The 14663-nt window shown below is 46.2% G+C and overlaps 1 protein-coding gene across 1 annotated transcript in view; it reads right to left on the reverse strand.

Moving 5' to 3' along the window:
- BMPR1A (bone morphogenetic protein receptor type 1A) overlaps positions 1-14038 on the reverse strand; it is a 101656-nt gene extending 87618 nt beyond the window's left edge. The window contains exon 1 of the mRNA XM_055119261.1: positions 13779-14038. The gene's annotated coding sequence lies outside the window, so the exon portion shown is untranslated. The remainder of the gene's footprint in view (positions 1-13778) is intronic.
- Positions 14039-14663: the final 625 nt, after the last annotated feature.

Genomic DNA, 14663 nt, shown 5'->3' on the forward strand with positions numbered 1-14663 from the left:
CAGCAGGTAGGGCATTTGCCTTGGATGCGGTCAATCTGGGCTCAATACCCAGTATCCTGATCCCCTGAGCACTGCTGAGAGTAATTCCTGAGTGCAGAGCCAGAAATAACCCCTGAACATTGTCAGGTGTGCCCCATCCCCCTACATCTCCCCCAAAAAGTAGTAGAGACAAATGGGGGATCCTGATTCAATCCCTGGTACCTCATATGGTCTCCCAAGCACTACCAGGAGTGATTCCTGAGTGCAGAGCCAGGAGTAAATCCTGGGTATCACCAAATGTGCCCACCCCAATCTCTCCCCTCCAAAAAGAAAACATCCAACTATTTATATACTGCTTGGCAGGTGGAGCTTTAGAGAACCAACAAGAAGAATGGGGGCAGGGGGGCAGATATTGACAGAATATTCAGAGGTGTGACTGGATGGGCTAGTACTCTCCTGACTCAACAGAGCCACGTGGACAGGGGACTGTTGGAATGCAAAGTCGGTTTTCCACACTGAATCCTCCTCCCTAAACCTCTCATCCTCAAGCCCCTTGATCTCACCGTTGTTGAGGAGGAAATAAAAGCAACTAAGTTCAATGGTTTTTAGAGAGGTATAACTAGGTGAGTTTCTCCTCAGAGTCTACAATGCTGACAGGTGGCCATTGAAATTTGTTTTTCCTCTAATATAAAAATTATCTCCTGGAGCTGGAGTGATAGCACAGCAGGTAGGGCATTTGCCTTGCACGCAGCAAACCCAGGTTTGATTCCCAGCATCCCATATGGTCCCCTGAGCAACACCAGGGGTAACTCCTGAGTGCAGAGCCAGGAGTGACCCCTGTGCATTGCCAGGTGTGACCTAAAAAGAAAAAAAATATCTCCTGATTAGTAGCCAACCCATATACTCCTCCAAAAATGAAACTGCTTAATCTCCACATCTCCACATCTGTGATGGCATCACCATTTACTTAAGTGCACCTGCAAAAATCCTTAGAATCACCTTTGAATTCTCTCACCCCCAAACCCCAAGGAGTCCACCCAAAAGCATATCCTGCAAGCATTACTATGAAACTATGTCACTGCTTTTCTACATCCTAGTCTATGCCCCTTGCTCTGTCTCCTCACTCCCAAATATCCTTTAAGGCAACATCAGCCAGTGAGGAAAAGGCCTCTTCTAGTGAGTCCTGGCAAGCAGTTATCTTGTAAAGAACTGCTGGTGAAGAACTGGAGAAATGACGCCGATCAAAATATGGGCTCCCTGGGTGGCTCACAAATTATATCACCAGTCACCTGACATCTCTCAGTTATCTTGCCAGCTGTTGCAGGTAACTTGGGTGAAGTGGAGAGCAAAAAAGGCAGTCTGGAGAGCGAAAGGCTTCCATCTCTGCTCAACCCACCTCAGTCACACAGGGAAGTGCCTGGGTGGGATAAGACCAGTCAAGTCTGCTACAAGCACCTAGTGGCATGGGCCACATTCACATCCCACCACCCCCACCAGGGAGCTGTCAGCGGCACCTTAAGTCCGCTAGCTCTACACAGCACAGGAAATGAAGCTGTGAACTCAGGCTGGAGTGAAGACCTGCTCAGAATAGGAAAAGAAAAGTGAGTTCTACGCTTTATCAGGGGTTTCCAGGATCATCATCTTCCCTCACAGAAAAGAATTTCAGGAGGAGGTAGGATAGTGAAGGAAAGTAGTTTAATCTAGAGAAATAGGAGAGGAGGTGGGAGAAAAGAAATACAGATAGAAAGCATATCAGGCTGAGATGCCGGCACATCACTAAGAAATACTCCATGATCCCAAGTTTTAACGGAGAGAAGGAAAGCAAAAGCAAGAAATGAAGACAATGAAAAAGAAAGATTATATTTTTACACTTTAATAGTAGTAAGGGGGGATGGAAGAATTAGAGAAGGCTTTCACTTGCTACTTCAAGTAGGTATTTGAAATTTTAACCGCAAGTCTAAGCAACTTCCGTATACAAAAGAAATAAAGAGAATTCTTTGATAAACTATTCTGGAATTTCACTATGCTTATTAGTGTATTAAAAGTTGAGACAGCCTGTAGTAAAGAACTCTAATGTACAGAGAGACAGCACAAAGAAATACAAAATGCTTCTTTCAAATAAAAATAATGCTACAGAGCTAACAGTCAGGCACGGGCATTGAGAAAGGACTTACAGAAAACATCAAACTCATGTTAGATTATGAAGCATGCTGACAAAGAATAGGGGAAGGAAAAGTCACAGGGCAGAACTGTCCTATATTTTGCAAATTATCACTATTTTACCATCTACATTTTAAAAGAGCTGGGTGATACTAATTTTAATAGTTTACTTAGTGTGTAAAATCAACATTTAAACACATGAGATAGTTTACATTCTTTTTCTTTTTTAGTATCTATAAATCGTTGTATAATTCAGACAAGCATTTTTTCAAAGACTGCACAGCCGCATGTGGTAATTAATCTTTTCTACTGTGAACAACATAGGTCTAAAGACCCTAAACCCAAACCCAAACAGAATAGTTAGATGACTTAGCAGAAGAAAAAAAAAAAACAAAGAAGATAGTGAATAAAGAAGAAGGCCAGGGACAAGAGTACAGAGGCAAGCCCCTTGCTTTGCATGTACTAAATAGTGTTTGATCCCCAGAACTACACATGGTTCCCCCAGCACCATCAGGAATGATTCCTAAGCACAAAGCCAGGAGTAAGTCCTAAGCACCAATGGGTGTGACCAAAAAAAAAAAAAATCAAACACCAAAAGAAGTAGACCAGTCTAAGAGAATCTGAACTTTATATTGTAAACAAATAAACCAGAAAATATTTAAAAAATAGAAATGACAAATAAAGCATTATATCATAAAACTAACCTGTTTTCCTTTACTGAGTTGCACATAAAAATTAAAAATACTTTTCCCCCAGCATTTTTATTACATAAAAGTTGGTTGAGAGGGGGGTAGGAGACAGAGCTCAAAGGACTGAGCTCATGCTTTGCATGCAAGGACCCTGTTTCTACTCCCCAACTGCACGGTTCCCCAAGCACTGCCAGAAACAATCCCTGAGCACAGAGCCAGGAGTATTTCAGTTAACTATGTGCTCTAACCACCTGAACTCTCAGTCCTTTTGTTGAAATTCTTATTTTATAGCAATTTGAAATAACTTTGTAAGGAAAAGTTAATTCAAAGCAACTGAGTGTGTATGCTTTGCTATACAAGAAACCCAGGTTCAATTCCAACATCACATGGTCCCCCAGCACAGGAGGAAGCAAAACACCAGAAACACACACACACACACACACACACACACACACACATGCACACACACACAAAATGCATCACCAGGTGTGGCCCAAAAGCCAAAAACAAGTAACCACAGGGCAGTCCTGGTGTCCCCCAGCACTATAGGTCCAAATAGTACCAAGCTAAATTATCACCAGGCATGGTCCCCAGACCCCTAAGCGCTGCTTGGAAGACAAAAAAAAATAAGTAAATTGACTTTCTGAAGAAGATGTACTTTAAGGTCTTTATCAATAGCTTCCAATAGGACATCTTTTAACCAAGTATCTAAAAAATAATAAAAAACACACTTAAGACACTAAATAATTTAACTTTTGGACTTGGAAGAGAGCTGGAATGATAATACAGCAGACAGAGTGCTTGCCTTGTATGTGGCCAACCTGGGTTCGATCCCCAGTACAACATATGGTTCCTAGAGCCTCGCAAGAAGTTATCCCTGAGTGCAGAGCCAAGAATATAACCCTAAGTGCCACCAGGTGTGGTCATTCCAAAAAATGAAGAAAAAAAACTAAAAAGGAAGATGGTGCAATGACATTAGGCACTTGCCTAGCAAGCATAAAGTTATTAATTCAAAGCCCAGTGCCACAACATCACTGGGCTTTGAACAGAACAGATCCTCTGTGATTCCTAGCAAGAAAGCAGCCAGGCCAAGTGTATGGTCCTGAATCAATTTCTGGTGCTATACAGGTACTGGGGTGACCCTGATCACCCCATGAGCTAAAGTCCCCAACAAGGGGGAAAAACATTCTTTAACGGAGATAGACACTTAACTTTTGAAATACACTGTTTTTCAATGTATTTTCAATAGTTTTTTTATTGTACTGTCAATTATTTTGATTATTTTTCATTTCTTATTGTTTTTCAATAAAACTACCCTCAAATTTTAATACAACACATGCTGAGCATGGAAGAGGCCCCCCCAGCCTGTGCTCCCCTCACCCCAGCACCCAGAGGTTAGCCCTGGTGATCCTTTGGCACTGAACCATCAAACCTACACTGCCAGTCTGGAGCATCACAGGCGTGGCCCCGGCCGCCCTACCACTACCACTACTGCAGGGTGTGGCACGAAGTGTCAGAAACATGTAAATGCTCGTATTTCTTAACTTGAAAAAAATGAGAGCCTACACAAGTGGCGCATCAGATCATTTAAAGGCCAAAGAAAATGATTAATGCTCAAATATGCAGGTAAGAAAGAAGAGCCTGAAATATGACTGTTCACAAGTCTCTCCCTTTCCCACTTACAATGACTGCATGGTACAAGGGATGACTTTTCAGCCACAAGTCAGACACCCACTGATGTCAGAGACCAAAAGCATTAAATGACTTGCAAATTCAGCAACTCATTGCTCTGCATTAAAATCAAGGGATTTTCTTTATAAGCAGAAAATGATCTTTAAGTATACCAAGTCCTTCCCACTTTTTTTTGGGGGGGGTTGGGGGAAAGAGTCAGATGAGAACACCCAGCAGAGCTCAAGAATCTTTCCCAGTGAGGGGCTGGAGTGATAGCACAGCGGGTAGGGCGTTTGCCTTGCACGCGGCCGACCCGGGTTCGATTCCCAGCATCCCATATGGTCCCCTGAGCACCGCCAGGGGTAATTCCTGAGTGCAGAGCCAGGAGTGACCCTTGTGCATCGCCAGGTGTGACCCAAAAAGCAAAAAAAAAAAAAAAAAAGAATCTTTCCCAGTGATGCTCCGGAGATAATGCATGCCAGTGATCAAACCAGGGGCTCCCATACACCAAGAACATGCTCCAGTTCTTAAGCCATCTCTGCAGAACCCCTTTTATTTTTTAAGATAAGAAAATGATAATCAAGAGCAAAGAGATAGTACAGCGGGTCAGGTGCTCTCCTTGCATGCAGCCAATGGGTTTGATCCCTGGCACCTACATGGCCCAAGCACCATCAGGAGTGACTCTTAAAAGCAAAGCCAGGAGTAAGCCCTGAGTTGAGTACAGCCTAGAGTAGGTGGGTGGAAGAAAGGAAGAGAGAGATCAGGGGCTAAAGAGCTCAAAGGGCTAGAGTTCATGCCTTGCAAGCTGGAGACATGGTCCGCTGAGCATCGCTTTGAATGACCTCTTAACACCAAGCTGAGAGTAGCCCCTGAGCACTGCCAGGTGTGGTCCAAAAGTTTAAAATAAAAAGCAGAAGAAGGAAAGAAAAAAGTAGAGCTCAGCTGAAGAAATAGAATGGTGGTTTAGAGCACCTGACTGGAGCGACAGCACAGCGAGTAGGGCGTTCGATTCCTCCGTCCCTCTCGGAGCAAGCTACCAAGAGTATCCCACCCAGATGGCAGAGCCTGGCAAGCTACCCGTGGCATATTTTATATGCCAAAAACAGTAACAAGTCTCACAATGGAGACATTACTGGTGCCCACTCGAGCAAATCGATGAACAATGGAATGACAGTACTACGGTGCTGCAATGCCTTACAGGCATACAGTTATGTGTTTAACACCCCCCAGTGTCCAATATGCATTGAGTGTAATCCTGGTTGCTCTGGTCGAGCCTGGCCACCCCTGCTATCTGCCATCTCTAAGCAACTGCTGGGCTGCATCAGTGCCAGGTGTCTGCAAGCACCAATGGAAGGGTTGTGACATCGACTAGCCCTAAAATTTTAAAAGATGTGCAAGCACCATAAACTAGACATATAACCCCTGGCAAGCAAATGTGTGATCACCACAGCTCATCGGAGGATGAGCCGCATCACAATCATAACTCATATGCCTCAACTACAAGAGCTCGTCCTGATCGGCACATGCCAAGAACCGAAACTAATGGTGCGCAAACCTCAGCGAGCATCATGACAAGTATGCAAACACCACAACCTGGTACACACCCCTGGCAAACATCAAGGCTTAAATATACAACCACCATGACCAGGCATCACAACAATAATAAAGGCAATAAACAACTTTTTTAAAAAGACAGAAAATGGAGCTCCAGACGGGCTTAGCGCAGTATTCAAGGTTGTAGTTACTTAATGGTAGAATCGGAAGGAGGAACTGTAGTTTATAAAAGATTTACTACTTCTCTTTTTCAGTTTGTAGCATTTCATGTATCCAAATAGTAAATACACTGTTTTCATTTTTTAAAAAATCCTTCAGCAAGAACTCCAGACTGAGGTGTTCTGCATATGCACAGCCCTCTGTGCATAAGACCTACCTGGATAAGGCTGAGAGCCTCACAGCCGCACTGGGCACTTCCTGGCCACTGAGTCATCTTCTCATCCCTAGCAGCAGGGCTGTCAGAATTGCCTCAGCAAGTGCAGGCAGCCCTGGGGTTTGAACTTGAAATCCTGCTCTGTAGATTACCTTCTGAGCCCTTCTAGATGAGGATCCCAAGTAGTGAGGCTACCTTGATCACCAAGAAAAACTTCAGGGGAGTGGGGGTGGAGGAGGTGTCCTCTTTATGCTCATTTGAGTTGGGCTCATACTCACAAGCAAAAATCACCTTCAAAAAAAAAAAAAAAAAGATAACCAGACTGCAGGGACAGATACCATTGGAATATATGACCTATGTGACAATCACCCCCAAATGTCTGCTCCAGCCAAACATCTATCAAACTTCTGGTCCATGTGCGCAAGTGCGAAAGGGAAATTTCTCCTTGGTTGTCTGAGAGGTATTTCAAAACCAGAATGATCAAAACTAAATTAATTTCCTCCCAAAACCATCACATATGCACAGTGATGCACAATGCCAGGTGTGGACCCCAAGGTCACATATCTCAAACCCTAACTCCAATCTACCCTTTATCAGCTTCCAAGGTAGAAACCTAAGTGCTATTTTTGCCAATCCTAGTGCTTCTCACACCCACAGCTAATGAAAAAGTTTGTCCATTCTAGGCCCTAATTACCTGCTACCATCTTAGACTGGGCCAGATGAGACACCCTCCCTTCAGGTTTCAGTTTCTTTAGTTTTCCTTTCTCCTGATTCTCGACTATGTAATTAACCTCCTTAAACAGGAAATCTGGGGGTCACAGAGAGCTCAATAGGCTAGAAGACACCTTTCGCGTGAAGAAGGCCTGGATTTGATAAAAGCACCTTATTCCCTGAGCAGAACTGGCAATGATCACTGAGCTTGGCGTTGCCCCTGAGCACAGTCAGGTGTGGTCCCCAAAACAAAACAGACTGCAAATCTTTGCTTTTTATTTTTTGGGCTTTTTTTTTTAAGTTTTGTGGGTCACATCTGGTGGTGTTCAGATATTATTCCTAGCTTTGCACTCATCACAAATCAGTCTTGCCAGGGCTTAGGGGGGCCATACGGGATGTCAGAATTGAACTCCCGTCGGCCATGTGCAAGGCAAGTGCCCCCTACCCACTGTATTATCTCTCCGGACCCAGACTGCAAACCTGATTCTTTATTTCTACACTTGGCATAAACCTAGCCTCCATTATTTTTTCTTATCCTCCATCTTAAGTCAATAAGCAATTATAAACATTAGAGCATAAGCACCAAGCTTCAGGTATTATTAGTGGTAGAACCAAGGCATCTCATAAGAAAACAAGTTCAGAAGTGTAAAAGCAACAAAATCCAAATCAGAGTGACTTAGATTTACCTGCTTTTAATTTTTTAATCTCAAAAATAATTTTCTCATCTATTCAGTAGCTCTATATTTTACTGCCCAAAGGAACAATTACATTGGGGGAAAGGGTGTTTTAGTTTTTTTGTTTTGTTCTGATTTTGTTTTCAGGCCACACCCAGTGGTGCTCAGGGCTTACTCCTGGCAGTGTTCAAGGGCTATATGTGGTGTCAGGATCAAATTAAGGGGCCGGAGTGATACACAGCAGGGAGGGCACTTGCCTTGCACACAGTTAACCTGGGTTTGATCCCCAGGACCCCCATAGTGTTCCCCAATTCTGATTGGAGTGAGCCCTGAGCAATGCCAGGTGTGGACCCCAAGGTCTGTCGCATGCAAGACAAGTACCTATATCCCTATACTATCTCTCTGGCTCCCATTTATTTGCTTTTATATGCAACAAAGTCATTTGTAAACCCTGTCTATAAGCCTAGAAGCAGAAATAACATTTGTATTTTTAAAGTGCAATGAAAGACCAAATGACACATAAAACTACACCCTTAATGTCTATTACTAAATACAAAAATTTCAATAAAGCTGATTTTTAGAAAGACAAATAGGGCCAGCAAGATAGCACAGTGGCCAAGGCATTTGTTTTGCATGCAGCTGACTCATGTTCAATCCACAGCATCCCATATGGTACCCTGCACATCACCCAGAGTGATAACTGAGTATAGAGCCAGAAGTATGCCCTGAGGTGCATCAGGTATGGTTCAAAACCTCTCTCTCCCACACACAAAGAGCAAATAAGTACAATAAGAAAGTGTTAATATGTGGGGGCTGGAGCGATAGCACAGCGGGTAGGGAATTTGCCTTGTATGTGGCCGACCCGGGTTTGATTCCCAGCATTCCATATGGTCCCCCAAGCACTGCCAGGAATAATTCCTGAGTGCATGAGCCAGGAATAACCCCTGTGCATCACCGGGTGTGACCCAAAAAGCAAAAAAAAAAAAAAAATAAGAAAAGAAAAGAAAAAGTGTTAATATGTATGTATGTATATATATCCACACATGAATTTTTGTGCTGAAAAAATATATAATTCCCTTCCTTCAAAGAAGATTACATCCACAGAAGAAAAAACAAGGAAACTTCAAATAGTAAAATTTTAAATAAGGTTTCAAGAACGAATAGGACTTGAACATATGACAACTGGTCACATGCAATTCAAGTAGAAAAGATAGCAGGAGAGGGGCTAGAGCGATAGTACAGTGGATAAGGAATTTGCCTTATACGCGGCAGACCCAGGTTTGATCTCCAGCACCACATATGGTCCCCTGAGTCTGCCAGGAGTAAGCCCTGAGCTAGAGTCAGGATTAAGCCCTGGGGACTGCCATGTGTACCCTAAAAAACAAAACGAAACAAAAAAGTACAGCAGGAGCAAGGAGGAAAAACATGTTCAGGAAAAAAAGCACTGGGAAATCAGAATAAGGTAAAGCACTGGGAAATCAGAATAAGGTAAATCCAGCCTCCAAGGGGTGGAGTGTTTGCTGTGAGGACTGGGAGGCCCAGAGAGTTAGATGCCAGCAGTGTACCACATGTCTGCCCATGGCCCATCTCTCCCATGATCCTGGTGGTCCCCAGCACTGCAGAGCCTATGCACTGATCCCCAAAGTCTCGAATGCAGAGTGTTCCCAGAATCTCAAGCACCTCTGGGGAGGTCCCTGTTAAGAGCAATATTCAAGTAAACCTAATACAAATTCCATGGAAAGAAATTCCCTTAATAGAAAATACTGAAAACGTTTAAGTGGAAATGTGACAAGAATGAGTCTTCAAGGCTAATTTAAGCAGAAACACATATGATAACTTGAACAAAAGCAGAAGTGAAGGCAAGAGATCATAACATGAATTTACAAAAGATGAGGATCCAATTCAATTAGAAGAAACAAAAAAGGACTATGAAAATAACACTAGATCTGAAAACCCAATAAATTAACTTCTGGACTTGAAAAATACCTTTAGAGAGAAACAATATTAGATTAAGGGCTGAGCAGATAGTACAGTGGGTAAGGAACTTGCCCTACATGCACCAGACCCTGATTGATCCCTTACCCTTGACATCCTATAGGTTCCCCAAGCGCGCACGCGCGCGCACACACACACACACACACACACACACACACACACACACACAGATATTAAGTTAAAATCAGGAAAAGGATATAGCTCAGTGGTATGGAGTACTTGTCTTCCATGTGTGATACCCTGAGTTCAATTTAGTAAGCAGCACAGGGCAAAAACTGCTTACTAAAAATGGTATTCAAAGTCCTCTTTAGAAAAAAAAATCTAAACCTAATAGTCTTGCAAAACTCTAAATAACAACAAAAAACCTCTGCAAAATGTTTCTAAAAGAAAAGGAAAAAAAAAAAAGGATTCCCAACTGAGTTTATCATAATGTTGTTACCAACATGCATCAAGAATTGTATCACTGTTAGCAGGGATACAGAAGCGTGATAACACCTGGGAAGTTAGAGTTGTTGACTCCAGACAAGATGTGATGAAACAAAGAAAGAGTCTGGTATAACTTCAAGACAAATAAGGAACATTGATGATGAGGGTTTGGTACTCTGGTCTGAGGGTCGGACCAAAGCAACAGCACAATAGCTAGGGCATTTGCCTTGCATGCAGCCAACCCGGGTTTGAGTTCTGTGTCCCTCTCAGAGAGCCTGGAAAGCTACCAAGAGTATTCCGCCCCCACGGCAGAGCCTGGCAAGCTACCTGTGGCATATTCAATATGCCAAAAACAGTAACAAGTCCCACATTGGAGACATTACTGGTGCCCGCTGGAGCAAATCGATGAACAACAGGATGACAGTGCTACAGTGCTACAGTTTGAGGGCCAGAGAGATAGTACAGTAGCCTTGTATGTAACTGACCTGGGTCCTAGTCCCAGCACTACATATGACCCCCTGAGCTCCACCAGGAGCAAATCCTGGGCAGACAACCAGGATAAAGCCCTGAGCACAGCCAGGTGTGACCCCACCACCCAGGAAAATTAAAAAAAAAAAAAAGACTTCAGTTTTAATCAGAACCAAATCCAGATCTCCATAAAGCAGTTGGGGGGGAGGGGAAGACTTCAAGTGCAGAACGAAAAAACAAGATCTGAGCATTATGTCAAGGAAGCAGATACACATAGAAAAGTTATCAGAGCTGGGCAATATAGGGATAAGGTGCTTCTCTTGGACTCAGTCAATCAAGTTAGGTCCTGGGCTATGTATATGGTCTCCTGGGCACCGCCAGGAGTGACCACTGAATACAGATGCAGGAGTAAACCCTGAGCACCACTGGGTATGCCCCTCCCCCCCCACACACACACAGTTACCTGAAAAGGGAAACTTGAATACAAAGGGAAGGAGAAAAAGTAAATACAAAAGAGGGCATCTAGCTAATTCTTACTCACCTTTCAAAATAGTCGAGATCTAAAGAAACTTTCTTTATCCAAAGAAACATTTTAAAGGAGGCGGTCAGTTTCTTCCAACACCACAATCATCAGGGAAGGTCCCCATATTAAGTTTTTGTAATATACTGCATTTTAATTATACTTACAATTATATTCAATTATGAAATGCATTCTTTTAACGTCTCCCCAACTGGATGTAAGGCTCCATGAGAGCCAGGCCTGGTTCTGTTGCTGCATCCTTATTGCCCTGCACTGACTAGACCCTAATAAATGCTCATTGAATAAAATGGATGGACTACAGAAAGCTAAGGAAAGGCATTTTAAGTATGAGAGAGAGGTCAGGGGCCAGGTATGTAACTCAGTGGTAAAGCACCTGCCTTGCACATGTGAAGCCCTGGGTTGACTTCCAACAACAGAAAAAAAAAGATATCAAAGTCATTAGAAGTCATTTTTAACTGCTTCCTAAAGTTGATGGTGACTTAGAAAGAGGCTTAATAAAATGCATTGATTGGTTATAGGTGACCTCTGTAAAGGTAAATTCTGGATAATAAAGGGTTAAGAAATGAACAGACATTCAGGAAGTCAAGGCAGGAAAAGCACACTGCTCTCTGGAGAGATGGGAGAGTTTTAACTTTACTTCAAATTGCATTATTTTACAATTTTTCTTCTAAGAACATGTATTTTGTGAGGGGAAAATGTTAATGTGAATATGATCTGAAAAGTATCATCAAGACAGCTTGCGAGCGTAGCACACTACGTATGTTTTTGTAAAGTGACATCATCTCAAGCACATTTGTACTTTTAAGAGCCCCAAAAAGGAGAATAACTCATACTCCATTAAGTAGGAAAGAAGAGAAAAAATTAACAAGGTGTTAGCTACGAGGAAAAACTAATCTTCCACTAAGACGGAAGGAAAGCAAATAGTTCTGAAGGAGCCCCATTGAATGCTGCAGCCCTCCAACAAAGTAAGAAACGTCTGAAAACTCCACGGACAATGTGCAGGGCAGAAGGAGGAGTAAATCACTGGTTCTATTTTAATGTGGGGGACATGCATTCGAAATTTCATAAATCCAACCCTCTTCTAGTACCAAATTGTCCCTTTTTTATCTTTTAAATTTAAATACTGAAATAACTGGCTCACAAACTTTCTATTTCAACAATTGAAAACAGTAATGAGCATTAAGTTACATTGTACTAGTAACATTCTCCTTGAATTCGGAGTTGGAATCCTCTTACAAGGAAATACAATAAAGGAGTTGTTTTCAATTCAAACAACAAAGCATAGCGATCATTTCAAGTTTTGGTAACTGAGAAGAGCTCCTCAAAACTGGGGGCGTGTGGGAGGGGGGCAGTTTGGTTTTTGTTTTTAGACTCCTCTTATGGCTCCCTCTAACAGTTCCTGAGTAGCAGAGAAAAAATCCTGGGTTCAAATCCCAGCTCACTTAAGCTCCAGCGTCTCGGTTTACTCTGCGAGAAAAACGAGAACTACAATAACCAGGGTTATCCTAAGGATTACATGACGTAACGCCGGTGATTGTGCCCAGTCCGCACTGGGTACTCGGAATACTTTTGCTAACCGTTTAAAAGAAAACCTGCAGCTACTCGGACCAAACGAAATCTTAACCCAAGAAAGAGCAGGAGGGAACACAAGTCACAAAGGCCAGACTCTTTAACACACGACAGATTCTTTCTCTTCCCTGATGCAACCGATTTTTTTCTCCTTGCCAAACCTTCCCACTAGGAGTCTGGAACGAGCGAGAAAAAGAAAAGAGGGTAACCTACACCCGGCACAAAGTTTTCTAAAACTGAAGTGCAGGATCAGAGCAGACATGGCTGCGAGACTGCGCAGGACAACAGGTGAACCTTCCGGAGACCTGGCACCTTCCTAGGGGAAAGTTTTAAAGAGGGGTGTGCAGCTGCTCCTGGCCCGACGACCCCACGAAACACCCTCCTCGCGCGCCCCCCTCCCCACTTTCTTTTCTTTTCTTTTATTCTGCACAAGTGCTTACAGAGAAACAGTAACTACCAGTCTCGCGGCTCCCGGACCAGGGAGGCGAGCGCCTTTCCCATTTAAGGATTCAAGAAGCGTCCTTTGAGGCGGTTTGCGCCCACACCGCCTCCCCCACCCCTCCCCAAAACTTGGCCAGAAACCCGGGGGTGGCAAACAAAAGAGGGGCCGGTCGGCGGGGACGCCGCGGGGGGCCGGGGCTGGACGTCGGATGTCTGGGGAGTCGGGCTGGGTGTCCGGCGCAACGCAGCCCCGGGGTGCGGGGCCCATGGGGCCACGGCCAGACACGGCCGAGGCCACGGGAACCCCGGGCGGGAGTCGGGGGGCGGGGTGGGGGTGGGGGTGGGGGGACCGGCCAGATCGGGCCGCCCTCCCCCCACCCCCACCCCTACCGCTCGGCTCGGGCCTCCGCGCGTGCCCGGCTCTCCTCGAAACTTCGCCCCGCGCCCGCCCGCAGCGGCCTCGGCGCCGGGCCGGCCTCTCCCCGTCGCACACACGCATCTGCACTCTCCCCGACGCGCCAACTCACCGGGACCCCGGGGAACTCATCCTCCGGCCTGCGGCGCGGAGCGGGGTGGGCGCGGCGGGGAGGAGCGGGGGGGCCCCCCGGCTCGGCCTCCGCCCTCGGCGTGCAGCGGCCGTGAGATGGTCGTCTCGCGCGGACCGACGCGCCGGACCCCGGAGCCTTCCTGCTCGCTCTCCCCGCCCTCCGCCCTCCTCCTCCTCCTCCTCCTCCGCGCAGCGCCAGCAGGCGGATTCCAATCTCGGCCGCCGCCGCCGCCGCCGCCGCCGACACTCGCCGCGAGGGGGAGGGGGTGGCGCGGCCGCGGGCCCGGAGGGGAGGGGAGAGGGGCGGGCGGCCGCGAGACTCGGCGCAGCGCGCGCGCGCACTGGCCGCGCACCTCCGCCCGCTGCGCCCCGCCCGGACGCGAAGGCAGCCGAGCGCGCGGCGGAAGTGCCCGAAGGGCCCGGGGAGCCCGGCGCCCCGCTGCCGGCGAGGAGGGCCCCGGCGCCAGCTCGGGGGGCGCCGGGCTGCCGTGCGGAGAGCGGGGCCGCGTCTCCTCAGCTGCTCACCCCCCAGCCCCACCGCCGGCGTGGCGGGGCCGGCTCGGCCGGGAAGCCGCCTGGAGGAGACGCGCGCGCACGGCCGGGCGCGAGGTCGGGGCGCGGAGGCTGCCCGGGGCCGGGCCCGCGCGGGCTGCCGGTCCTCGTGGGTTGCCTCGGTGGGGGAAAGCCCTTGTCCGGCAAACTCGATAGCCCCCACGTGAGCGCCAGTCCGCGCGGTGGGGATGGTTAGGTCGCGACAAAGGAATGAAAACTGTAGCCATAACCCCCACATCCCCTATTCACCGGCCTCTTTCTGGGCTCCTTGCCATCGAGGCACACAGGTAGAGAGAGGAGGGGCGGGAGGCAC

Source organism: Sorex araneus, chromosome 11, assembly GCF_027595985.1.
Source record: "Sorex araneus isolate mSorAra2 chromosome 11, mSorAra2.pri, whole genome shotgun sequence".
NCBI lineage: Eukaryota > Metazoa > Chordata > Mammalia > Eulipotyphla > Soricidae > Sorex > Sorex araneus.